The 13787-nt window shown below is 44.2% G+C and overlaps 1 protein-coding gene across 1 annotated transcript in view; it reads right to left on the reverse strand.

Moving 5' to 3' along the window:
- dlk2 (delta-like 2 homolog (Drosophila)) overlaps positions 1-10865 on the reverse strand; it is a 30938-nt gene extending 20073 nt beyond the window's left edge. Inside the window, exon 1 of the mRNA XM_026190984.1 lies at positions 10768-10865. The gene's annotated coding sequence lies outside the window, so the exon portion shown is untranslated. The remainder of the gene's footprint in view (positions 1-10767) is intronic.
- Positions 10866-13787: the final 2922 nt, after the last annotated feature.

The following is a 13787-nucleotide window of genomic DNA, read 5'->3' on the forward strand; positions in this document are numbered from 1 at the left end:
TGCAAAATAACACATTCTTATCATTTCACCCTCTGATGGGACAAGCTACGACTGTCAGGGAAGGTGATGTAGGTACAGAGCATGTGAGAGTGGTCAAGTAAATGTCACTTGTCTAGATGAAGGCACAAGAGGGATCAATGGCAAGGCGTAGAGATTCATTATTTTCAGTCTTCAGTGGACACTCCATTTCTGGCACAAAACACCTGTAAAAGCTGGTCGATTTATGAGGTGCCTTGGTGACCCGACAATTTCAGCCTGTCAAACATAATAATGGAGCAGTATGTTAAAAAAAAATCCAGCTCAAGATGCTGTAGATTCCCGTCAGTGACACTTTCGGTCCGCTTGTAAAACGCAGTTCTATTAATCTGTGCTCGATTACTCTGGAACCAGAACCGATGCAAGTCCCAAAAAACTGAATTGTAGAACTGAAACTGAAATTATTTGAGAGCTACATTTTTTTTTTGTGATTAATATTTTATTGTACTTTTAGAACACTACAGTCCACCGCAGAGACAGATTACATCACATAAAAAAAACATCAGCATAGCAGCAGAAAAGTAGAGAATACCAAACCAAAATGAGGGGGGGGGGGCAAACAAAGCAAGAGACAAACAAAAACATGAAAAAAAACAACAACAAAAAACAAACAAACAAAAAAGAAACAAAAACAGCCAGCCTTTGACTATGTGGGTCTTACTGCATGCCACACTCTGACATCCCTGAAAGTGCTTCGTCAGAATTCCAATGTCTGTCCCACTCTAAGTTCTAGTCTGTTCGTTTTATTCTGGACAGATATGGATCCCACTTCAGATGGAAACTCTCCACTTTATTCAGGAGCCTGTATGAGAGTTGTTCTAGTGCAGCGAGTCTCCCTAGTTGAATATGCCATACAGAGACAGGTGGGGTGGAAGGGGCCTTCCACTGGGAGATAATGAGTTTACGCCCCAGCATCAATGCAGTCTGTACCCACTCAGCAGCCTTAGGCGGAGCATATTTAAGGAGTGATGGGTCCCCCAAAACAAATAGTCTTGGTGAAAAAGGAATATCCCATCGTATGGTTGATTTGATAAAGTCATGTATCTCAGTCCAAAAGATTTGGGTTTTAGGACAGCTCCAAATCATATGGGTCAATGTGCCTACCCCAGTCTGACATCTCCAGCATTCAGGGGACTGTATGAGGTTCGCCCTATACAGTCTGTATGGCGACAAAAGAGCTACATTTTTAAAGGATAAAATACAGTTTCAACACAAATGAATTCATTTTCAAAGTATAAAATTCAATTTCAATTTAGTTCCGATCATTTTCAAACCAATACATTGAATTTCAAATTAGGCTAATTCAGACCTTCCCAAAGTGTGGGGCCCGCCCCCAAGGGGGGCGCAGAGCCATTGCAGGGGGGGCGCGGTATGAAAAGGAGGGTGGGGGGGAAACAACGCTTGGATACTGCATGCACCGGGCGGCAACAGAAACGCAAAGCAGGAGATGAAGCATCACTGAATATGTTTCCAAACCAACTTCATTCTAAGCCAAAGACTAGAAAATATGGTGAAGCAAATCTGCCCTTTGGTTTCACCTGCACAGGTGCCGAGGTAGGTCTCCCTGCAGGTTTTCCCTGTCGGGAGCAGCGCTGGGCTGTTTACATCACGGACAAACAGGATCCCACATTCTTGATTTTTAGTTCAAACACTTGTTGTAATGACTAACTACTCCTGACATGTTGGAGATGTTTGCTCTTTATACAGTAAAGTTACAGCGAGATACAAATAACATCAGGCTAATCCTGCCACGATTTGTTCCCCGGTTCAAATCACGGACAAACAGTTGTTTATGTTTTTAAACCCATTTTGCACAGAGAGGCATTTTTGAAAAATGTATTGATAGCAATGTTGAATATTATTACACATGAAAAAAACAACTACATGTAAAATAATCACACTGTGACGCCTCTGCCTTTGTAAATGGAGGGACAGTAACTGTGTGTAAAACCTAAAGACAGTCAGATTAACAGTATTTCGTCTCTATCTGCCATTCTGCAATTCATCTCATGTAAACAATAACGTGGCTCACAGCGTGACGTGAAAAAGGCACATACCTTTGACGTTGTGTGACGAACTCTGTATTCCTCGTCCACACTTAAACGCAAAAAAGGAGTTTTAAAAAAATCTCTTTTCGGTGATTCGAAACGCCGTTTACATGGATGAAACAGCTGCGTGTTCAAAAATACCCGTGTACACAGCAAAATCTCCAGTGTTAAATTAACACTGGAGAGTGTCTATATGGGTCCACACCTCTGAGTGTTAAATACACAGTGTTGGGAAGGTTACTTTTAAAATGTATTCCATTACAGAATACAGAATACATGCCCCAAAATGTATTCCGTAACGTATTCCGTTACGTTACTCAATGACAGTAACGTATTCTGAATACTTTGGATTACTAAATATATTATCATGCTTTTTACAACAACGTGAATGTACTATTGCTGGGTGATTTATTACTATTACTGAAGGTCCGCGACTCCGAACTGTAGTAAAGGGACCTCTGACTAATACGGCGGGGTCCCTGTCGGCTCGTAGCCGAAAAATAGCTTTACTTTGTTGTGTGGGTCAACTTTTCTTGCACAGAGAGAGGCGTTGAAAGGCTGCTCCAACAGAACTTATTGTTTTCGGAGGAAAACAGGAACACGGTGTACAGTCGAGTCTTAATAGCTTACTTACAACTGGGCTCGTCAGGCTCTCTTCTTGGCTGCAGTGGTTATTATTATATTTACATGCTTCCAGCTCCCGTTTCTCCTCGATGACAACTCGTACCTTTCCACTCCCCTTTTTCTCCCTCCTCGCGCTCACAGACACATAACATGTATGGCAGTCCATTCTCCCTGCAGCACGGACTACACTGCCCATGATGCTACATTCTTTAGAGCTATGCTTGTAGCATTCTGCCTGTTAGCTTAGCACAACAACAACAACAACAAAAAGGCGCTCTCTCACCCAGGAAACACACAGTCGCAGAGAGAGAGAGAGAGAGCGTCGCCCTGTAACCATGGCAACCGTAACGCTGCCGCCTGGAACAACAGAACGTAGCTGTCAAACAAACCCAAACAGTCCTGACCCGCGACAATATGAAACAGGAAAGTACCGCAGTGTAATCCATTTATTTCAACAAAGTAACTGTATTCTGAATACCACCTTTTTAAACGGTAACTGTAACGGAATACAGTTACTCATATTTTGTATTTTAAATACGTAACGGCGGTACATGTATTCCGTTACTCCCCAACACTGTAAATACAACACTGTTGAGTGTTAAATTAACACTTTTGACAGTGTTATATGTTTAAAAGTAACCTAGTCAGTTTTGAAGATTAACAAAGACTAACACTGAGCAGTGCTGATTTTCTAACACTGGAAAATAACTCAAAATGTTAGAAATATTTCCGGCCTACCCGACCTTCTGAGGACCCGGCCCACGTAGACCGCGAAGACCGGGTCCTCAGGAGGATGCAGCCCATGAATTTGGACACGACAGTGAGTGAGAAAGGTGACTGGAAAGGAAAAATGCAATGCATCATGGGAATCCCCAGCAGCCTACGTCTATTGCAGCATAACTAAGGGAGGATTCAGGGTCACCTGGTCCAGCCCTAACTATATGCTTTAGCAAAAAGGAAAGTTTGAAGCCTAATCTTGAAAGTAGAGATAGTGTCTGTCTCCTGAATCCAAACTGGAAGCTGGTTCCACAGAAGAGGGGCCTGAAAACTGAAGGCTCTGCCTCCCATTCTACTTTTAAATACTCTAGTGTCCATAAGTTTGTGGTAGAGGCAAGTGGATCGATCCAAACACCAATAGCAGCTCTGGTACTGATATCTGATTAATAATTGCAATATAAGATCGACACTTTATTTCTAACCTCCAAGTTCAGTATGTGGCCCAACTAAATATATTATCTTTTTGGAAATGAGAAGATATACTTCAACCATGCTCTATGAAAAACATCTGAACCTTTTTGTGTTGTCACGTCTATTTGATTTGCCGCCTACGGCACATTCAAACATCACACGACAGGCACATTTACCTGCTGTCCAAAAAAAAAAAACCACTTTCAAAATACATGCAAGTAAAACTGGCAAGTAAAACTGACAGTGAAATTACAAATTGATGATTCATCTTTTAACCGGATTATTCGTCCAGAATTGCTGTGCGTTGCTGACCTACAGCAGACAAGAGCTTCTGGACATCTGGACTCACAACTCCAACAGTTGTCAAAGGAGCTTGCAAAGAAAAGCGTCTGGACTTCTTTAAGTTGCTTGAAGACGTTTCACCTCTCATCCGAGAAGCTTCTTCAGTTCTAAGGTCAAATGGTGGAGAGTCCCAGATATAAACCTAGTGGGAGTGACCCCCCACAGAGGGACAAAAGGACCCCCTGATGATCCTCAAATCGCCTGAGCCAAGGTGGGAAACTGGGCGTGGGTCCCAATCAGCCAGAGTTTCGGGTGTGTTCATTGTGAAACCTGGCCCCACCTTATCATGCGAATTCCTGAGGTCAGATGGCCCAGGATGTGAGTGGGCGTTAAGGCGTCTGGGAAGGGATCTCAAAACTGGATTATAGATGGCAGAGAGTTGGTGTCGTAAACCCCGCCTCTGTTCAAAGATGGTCGCTCACAGTGGACATAGATGCTTCTTTCACTCCTCTTTCAAACCATCTGTCCTCTCTGTCCAAAATGTGAACATTGGCATCCTCGAAAGAGTGTCCTTTATCCTTAAGATGCAGATGGACTGCTGAGTCTTGTCCTGTGGAGGTGGCTCTTCTGTGTTGTGCCATGCGCTTGTGAAGTGGCTGTTTGGTCTCTCCAATGTAGAGGTCTGAGCATTCCTCGCTGCACTGTACAGCATACACCACATTGTTAAGTTTGTGTTTTGGCGTTTTGTCTTTCGGGTGAACCAGTTTCTGTCTGAGCGTGTTGCTGGGTCTGAAATACACCGGGATGTCATGCTTGGAGAAAACTCTCCTGAGTTTCTCTGATACACCGGCTACATAGGGGATGACAATGTTGTTGCGTCTGTCCTTCTTATCCTCCCGAAACACACCCGAAACTCTGGCTGATTGGGACCCACGCCCAGTTTCCCACCTTGGCCCAGGCGATTAATGGATCATCAGGGGGTCCTTTTGTCCCTCTGTGGGGGGTCACTCCCACTAGGTTTATATCTGGGACTCTCCACCATTTGACCTTAGAACTGAAGAAGCTTCTCGGATGAGAGGTGAAACGTCTTCAAGCAACTTAAAGAAGTCCAGACGCTTTTCTTTGCAAGCTCCTTTGACTACGATGACCTGGATGACTGAGAACCTTCTCAGACAAACTCCAACAGTTTTATCGCCGATCTCCGACTCATCCCAGAGATCTCCAGAACACCGGAGGCTGCCCACTCTCCCCGGCCGGGCGGAAGTGCACGCAGACGGCGCCGAGATCGTAAACAAAGGCGAGGTAGGCGCGGAGGGCTACGGGCTAAGCTAAAGCTAACACCACACCGGCTGCCTTTACCCAGTATTTTTCTCGCCAATGTCTGTTCTCTGGCAAACAAAATGGATGAGATACGGCTCTCCATCACTAACAACAGACGGATTATGGACTCAAATGTCGTGTTTCTCACCGAAACATGGCTGAACAACAGCTGCCCGGACAATGCTATCGAGTTAGCAGGACGCCACACACATCGAGCCGACAGGCTAGCAGATGACTCCGGCAAGACCAGAGGTGGAGGTTTGTGCATTTATATTAACAATGCTTGGTGCATGAACTCCACTACTACTGAGAGTCACCTAATGCGGAGTTTTTAATGGTCAAATGCAGACCTTATTATCTCCCCAGAGAACTCACTTCGATCATACTCACTGCCGTGTATATCCCCCCCGACGCTATGAAAGAACTTTCCGCAGCCATTAACAAACACCAGAATAAACACCCCGAGGCTGCTTTTATTGTTGCTGGCGACTTCAACCACATCAACTTAAAGACAGTCCTCCCCAGATTCCACCAACATGTCTCCTGCCACACCAGAGGAGACAAGACTTTAGACCAGTGGTTCTTAACCTGGGTTCGATCGAACCCTAGGGGTTCGGTGAGTCGGTCTCAGGGGTTCGGCAGAGCCTCCACTGCGGAGGTCGCAGAGGTCCAGCCACGCCCGAATTATCGTGTAAATTTGTGATGACACGTCCCCTTCTGGCCATCACTGGCTGCAGACGATCATGCTACACTGCTTGGCCAATCAGGGCTGCGGGGAATGTAGCGCGCGCAGTAGTCAACATGTGAATGTCGTGGTAGTACTTCGCGTGATTTTTTTTTTAACATTTTAATCCATACTAACTATGTCGGGCAAAAAAAGAAAGTGGTTGGACGAATATGTACAATATGGATTTACATGTATCACGGAACGTGATGGGAGTGAGCGTCCTATCTGCATGATTTGCAACGCCAAGTTGAGCAACTCTAGTCTCGCACCGGCAAAACTAAAGGAACACTTCTTGAAGCTGCATGGAGACGGGGAATACAAGAACACAACACTTGCTGAATTCAAGGTGAAGAGAGCCAGATTCGATGAAAGGCCCACTCTGCCTGCTCTTGGATTTGTACCCGTTAACAAACCGATCCTCACAGCATCGTACGAAGTTGCTTACCTGATCGCAAAGCAAGGCAAGCCACACACCATTGGTGAAACACTCGTGAAACCAGCCGCGTTAAAGATGGCAAATCTGATACTCGGAACAGTGGCCGAAGGTAAATTATCACAAATTCCTCTTTCAAATGACACCGTCAGCGACAGAATAGAAGACATGAGTAAAGACATCTTGGCTCAAGTAGTCGCCGATCTGATTTCAAGCCCGGCAAAATTCAGCCTTCAGCTCGATGAGAGCACAGACGTTGCTAATCTAAGCCAGCCTACTGTTTTTGTGCGCTATGTGAAAGATGACATGATAAAAGAAGGTTTTTTATTTTGTAAGCCTCTAACAAAAACAACTAAGGCAGCCGATGTGAAGAAGCTTGTGGATGACTTCTTCGGAGACAACAATCTTTCATGGGACATGGTTTCTGCAGTTTGTACAGACGGAGCTCCCGTCATGCTGGGAAGAAACTCTGGTTTTGGTGCGCTAGTAAAAGCCGATGCACCACACATCATTGTGACTCATTGTATTTTGCACAGGCATGCATTGGCAACAAAAACCTTGCCTCCAAAAATGGCAGAAGTATTAAAAACAGTGGTGGAATGTGTGAACTATGTGCGAAATAGTGCTCTGAGGCACCGCATCTTCAGTGAGCTGTGTAAAGAAATGGGCTCTGAATTCGAGGTACTTCTGTACCATTCTAATGTTCGGTGGTTATCCCGGGGACAGGTGCTGAATCGTGTTTTTGCCATGCGTGTGGAATTAGCCCTGTTTTTGCAAGAGCACCAACACTGTCATGCAGATTGCTTCAAAAATCCTGAGTTCATTCTCATTTTAGCGTACATGGCTGATATATTCGCAGCTCTCAATCATCTCAATCAGCAGATGCAGGGTGGTGGAGTCAATATCATAGAAGCGGAAGAACACCTGAAGGCTTTTCAAAAAAAGCTAACGTTATGGAAACGACGAACAGAGAACAACAACTTTGCAAACTTCCCCCTCCTGGACAACTGTGTAAGTAAGGTCGAAGATGTGTCTGGAATCGGAGATGTTTCTGTATCCACGGAACTGAAGCAAACAATTGCAACGCACTTAGATGAGCTTGCAAAGTCTCTCGACAGATATTTCCCTACAAGAGAGTCATATCCAGCATGGGTGAGACAGCCGTTCACGTTTGCTGTTGAGACAGCAGATGTCAATGATGAATACCTTGACGAAATCATTGAAATTCAGCAGAGCCAGGTTCAACAGCAACTCTTCAGAACAACAACACTCTCAACGTTTTGGTGTCGACAAATGGACAAGTATCCAATTATTGCTAAGAAAGCCGTGGATTTTTTTATACCATTTGTTACAACATATCTTTGCGAGCAATCCTTTTCGACGATGCTGGACATAAAAACGAAGAAAAGGAACAGACTTTTCTGTGAAAATGACATGAGACTGGCACTTGCCAAGGTGAAGCCACGCATATCTGAACTGGTCTCTCAAAGACAACAGCAGAAGTCACACTGATTTGCAGGTATGTAATTTGTTGTAAGTTCATGCATTGTGTTGGTTTTGTTCTTTGAACAAGGTGATGTTCATGTACGGCTCATTTTGTGCACCAGTAAAAAAACATATCTATGTCTTGAATTTGAAAAAAAAAAAAAAATTTCACTAAAGAGGGGTTCGGTGAATGCGCATATGAAACTGGTGGGGTTCGGTACCTCCAACAAGGTTAAGAACCACTGCTTTAGACCATGTGTATTCCAACCTGGCTGGAGCCTACAAAGCCACACCCCTCCCCCACATTGGACAATCAGACCATCTCTCCCTGTTCCTCACACCTCGGTATTCACCACTCATCCAACATGTGAAACCTGCTGTGAGGACAATTAAAGTGTGGCCAGAGGGGACAGACGCAGTGCTCCAGGACAGATTTAAAAACACAGACTGGAATATGTTCACCCACACAGACCTGGACCAGTACGCCTCATCTGTACTGGATTACATCTCCAAAACCACAGACAGTGTCACCACCCAGAAACGGATCACCATGTACCCCAACCAGAAGCCTTGGATGAACCGGGATGTTCGTCTCCTCCTGAAGGCCCGCAACACCGCCTTTAGGTCAGGAGATGCACACGCCTACAGCACAGCCAGGGCTAATCTAAAGAAGGGCATCAAAAAAGCCAAACACATTACAAAAAGAAGGTAGAAGAACACTTCTCCAACTCCAACCCCCGACGCATGTGGCAAGGACTCCAGACAATTACAGACTACAGGACCACCAAACCCTCCCCCGCATCCTCTGATGTCTCCTTCCTCAACGAGCTCAACAACTTTTATGCTTGTTTTGAGCGAGGGAATCCAACAACTACAACCAAAGGAGACATGACGCCAGACCACCAACCTCTGACTCTCTCCCCTACCGATGTAGGAGCGGTGCTGAGCAGGATCAATGTCCACAAGGCTGCAGGCCCTGATGGCATCCCCGGGCGTGTTCTCAGAGCGTGTTCTGGGGAGCTTGCAGGAGTGCTCACAGACATATTCAATCTGTCCTTGGCCCACGCTGTGGTACCGGCCTGCTTCAAATCCACCTCCATCGTCCCGATACCCAAAAACTCCAACCCATCTTGCCTCAATGATTACCGCCCAGTAGCACTCACCCCCATCATCACTAAGTGCTTAGAGCAGCTGGTCCTAGCACACTTCAAATCCTGTCTCCCCCCCACCCTGGACCCCCACCAATTCGCATACCGCCGGAACAGGAGCACAGAGGATGCAGTCTCCATCGCACTGCACTCTGTCCTCTCACACCTGGACAACAACAACACCTACGCCAGAATGCTGTTTATAGACTTCAGTTCAGCATTCAATACAAGCCACCCCTCACAACTCATCAGGAAACTGACAGACCTGGGCATCAGCTCCCTCATCTGCAAATGGTTACTGGACTTCCTGACCAACCGCCCCCAACATGTCCGGCTGGATAACCGCTGCTCATCTACAATCACGATGAACACCGGTGTACCACAAGGCTGTGTGATGAGCCCTTTCCTCTACTCCCTCTTCACCCACGACTGCAGACCTGCTGATGGTTCCAACACCATCATTAAGTTTGCAGATGACACCACAGTGATTGGCCTCATCAGTGACAACGATGAGGCCGCCTACAGGGAGGAGGTGGATCGTCTGGCTGAGTGGTGCGACACAAACAACCTGCTGCTTAACACCGAGAAGACCAAGGAGCTCATCGTGGACTACAGGAGGAATGCGCACCCACATCCACCCATCCACATTAAGGGGACGGCCGTGGAGCGTGTGAGCAGCTTCAAGTTCCTGGGAGTCCACATCTCCGAGGATCTCACCTGGACGACCAACTGCTCCAAGCTGGTCAAGAAGGCTCACCAGCGCCTCTTCTTCTTGAGGACTCTGAGGAAGAACCACCTGTCCTCAGACATCCTGATGAACTTCTATCGTTGCACCATCGAGAGCATCCTGACCAACTGTATAACAGTCTGGTACGGGAACTGCTCTGCCTCGGACCGGAAGGCGTTGCAGAGGGTCGTGAAAACTGCCCAGCGCATCGCCGGAGCACCACTTCCTGCCATAAAGGACATCTACAGGAAGTGGTGTCTGAAAAGGGCTGGGAAAATCATCAAAGACCCCAGTCACCCATCACATGGACTCTTCACCCTCCTGCCCTCTGGGAGGCGCCACAGGAGCCTCCGGACTAAGACCACCAGGTACCGGAACAGCTTCTTCCCCACAGCTGTCAGACTCCTGAACTCTGCCTCCTGACATCTGACCCACGTTAAACTCATGGACTGAACATACACACACCCACAATGGACAACTGTACCCTCAAACATACAATAATAACATGGAGTGAACCACCACTCACAACCACTAGCACTTTATATAGCCTCTGTAGAAACTATCTACACCCTCACTTATCTTAACTGCACTACTGTATAGAGATGGACCGATCCGATATTACGTATCGGTATCGGTCCGATACTGACCTAAATTACTGGATCGGATATCGGAGAAAAATAAAAAATGTAATCCGATCCATTAAATATCACGAAAGCACCTCACAAAACTTGCAACACGCTGTAACTCACCTCAGAACGTTAGCACGTCGGAGCAGTGGCTGTGGCATGTGGGACCTGTCTGGTCTGGATAGCATGTGGAGCTTCGCTAGCAACCTGGCATTTCATCTCCGACAAAGTTATCCCCGAGAGAAGTAAAGCAAGTGTGTAAGTCCATCTCTGAATGTTTGTAAAGCATTCCTGCGTTAAGCTTAACAAGCGACTGCCTCTCGCTCTCCGGCTGCTACTTCAATCGTGAAACTGATCAGCTGATCGGCTTTTCTGTCGCCAGTCCGTCTCTTGTTTGTTTTTGGTCCACTTTGCACCAGAAAGAGGAAACCAGCGGCTGAACAACAGCAGAACGTTTAAGCTTGATCAGCTGTTGTTAGAATGTATTTAATATTTCTTTCTACTCGAGGATCTTTTTCTACGTAGCTGACGCTGGTAACTGTGCAGGGGCGGATCTAGCAAAGTTTAGCCAGGGGGGCCGATAGGGCATGAACAGGGAAAAGGGGGCACAAAGACATACTTTTCTTTCTTATTCTCATTTAAAATGTCGAGCTTTTAATAAATAATTATCTGACACCCAAAGTTTTAATTTGATGTAAAATGAATAGAAGTCAATTACTGTATATAGTGACTATTAAGTCTAATATATATACCCTAGTAAGCTATAGTACTTTTTCCTTTGGGAAGGTACCATCTGTGCAGTCTGCAATTTTGTTGAAGAAAGATGTTGAATCTATTTAATATTTCTTGAAAAATAATTGATTTCTGTGCATTTTTTTTTTCACACTGCATCAAATTAAGGTTGATTACGTCGATTAAGCATCATGAGGTGGAGCGTGAGGGGTGGTTCCCTATTTTTTATTTATTTATTTGTGTTGTTGCTGGGAGTTGGAACCCTATTAGTTAGGTTGCTTAATATTTACGCTAAGTACTCTTTAAAATACCAGAATAGGGAGGATGGTGTAGGTCTAAGTTTATTAGATTGATCAGTATTGCTGAACTATGAAATATTTTTTTTGTATACAGGTATAACAGAATAGCTTTAGTGTAGTTGTTGTTTTAAACTTGAGTATGAACTTGCAGACTTGCAAAATGCAGCAAGATATTTTAAAAAACAGTTTTGTTGATTAAAAAACACTATATCGGATTCATATCGGTATCGGCAGATATCCAAATTTATGATATCGGTATCGGTATCGGACATAAAAAAGTGGTATCGTGCCATCTCTACTACTGTATAGCTCTGTGCAAATAATCATTCTGTACATTCAATAAATTTTAATCCTACAACTGTTTACAACTTGCATAGTTCCCATTTCTGTATAGCTGTATATCTCAGATTCTGTAAAGTTATTTATTTCATATTCTGTATAGTTTTTCATATTTATATCCTGTTCATAGCCTGTTCATAGCTTGTACTCACTACAGCCTGTACATACTTATAGTTATAGAATATTCACAACATACTTCATACCGTGTACATTATAACATACCATAATAGACCCATTTCTGTAATATACTCACATATCTATATTATTGCTAATATATATTGTAATATATCTATATCACTAAAGCACTTCTGGATGGATGCAAACTGCATTTCGTTGCCCTGTACCTGTGCATGTGCAATGACAATAAAGTTGAATTCTATTCTATTCTATTCTATAAATCACGACACGGTGCTCTCAGCTACATAAGCTGCCTTCACAAGTTACAAATATCGGTATCAGAATTGGGATTGGCAGTACCGGCCCTGTATTTACCCATATGGAACAGATGTATATAAATCTTATAAAGTTTGTATCTGTCTTATGTGAAACTTGTATGAAAAGCATACAAGAGTTAAAACAGATATAAGATACCTTGAAAAATTATATAAATGCAACTTGTATGTTTTGGATACTTACTAAAACAATATATGAAAGTAATGAGAAAGTGGCCACTTTCATGACTAAATCATATAAGCCTGATATGATTCACTATATGAATGAGTTTTTACTATTTCTTTTCCATATGGGTACTTGGTATCAGATCAATATTAAAATCTGCAGTATTGCACAGGAGTTTGCAGTACTTAAGCATCTAGCTAGCCCTACAGAAGAGGAGAGAACATAAAGGGAGTGAAGTTTTTTAAGTGTCGGGTAATTTGAAATGCAGCGTTTCTATCAGCTCAACAAACATCAGCAAACACAAACTGTGTGTGTGCAGTTTGTCTCACACTGTGCTGCAGCTGAAGGTCCAGTTGCTGTATTTGACAGGGAGAGAAAAGACAGAGAGCTACGTTCACTCAGAGATGGAGACAGATAAGAAAGAAGGACAGGAGAGGACGAAGAGAGCTTAGAGTTAAAGGAAGGATGCTCAGTGGAATTTGATAAACTGGAAATTTAAAGATGCCATGTTCCTGCAAAACAAACAAAGCTATGCTAACTTTGTGTTATTCAAATGTTCCATGAAAATCCTGTTTAGTATTTCAATGCAGGATAAACATGTGGTGGATTCAGAGTACAGTCACACACAGTGCCCGTGGTGCTCATGGTCCCAGGCAGGTAACAACAGGTGTAGCAGAGATGAGTTTACATGTAAGTTGATGATGCTGAGGTTCATCCCCACTTGCTGAATCCACTGTGACCCCTGACTGTGCTCATGTTACTGTGTAGGTGTGGAGGTGAAGTCACCCTCCACCATCAAGGCAACACAATCGGTTTTACATTCTCTGTCACTGCAGGTGTTCTACACAACAGACTCATGCTGAGTACATTCATTACAATTAGAATGTGCTTTTGTGTTGAAATACTAACAAAGCACAAGGTTCAGTTACTTGTATACAAACATGGTTAGTAGCAGAGTACTTTTTCACTTTTACTTGAGTAAAGGAGTTTCTTCATTACTTCACGTTTTACTGGAGTACTTTTAAACACAGGTATCTGTACTTCTACTTAAGTAAAGAAAGTCTCCTGTAGGTGTGAGGAGCTCCATCAGGGTAGATGAAGGAACAGCACCGTCCACATACTTCTGCACAACTTGAAACTTCTTCTTCTCTGGTT

Source organism: Astatotilapia calliptera, chromosome 13 (assembly GCF_900246225.1).
Source record: "Astatotilapia calliptera chromosome 13, fAstCal1.2, whole genome shotgun sequence".
In the NCBI taxonomy this organism is placed as follows: domain Eukaryota; kingdom Metazoa; phylum Chordata; class Actinopteri; order Cichliformes; family Cichlidae; genus Astatotilapia; species Astatotilapia calliptera.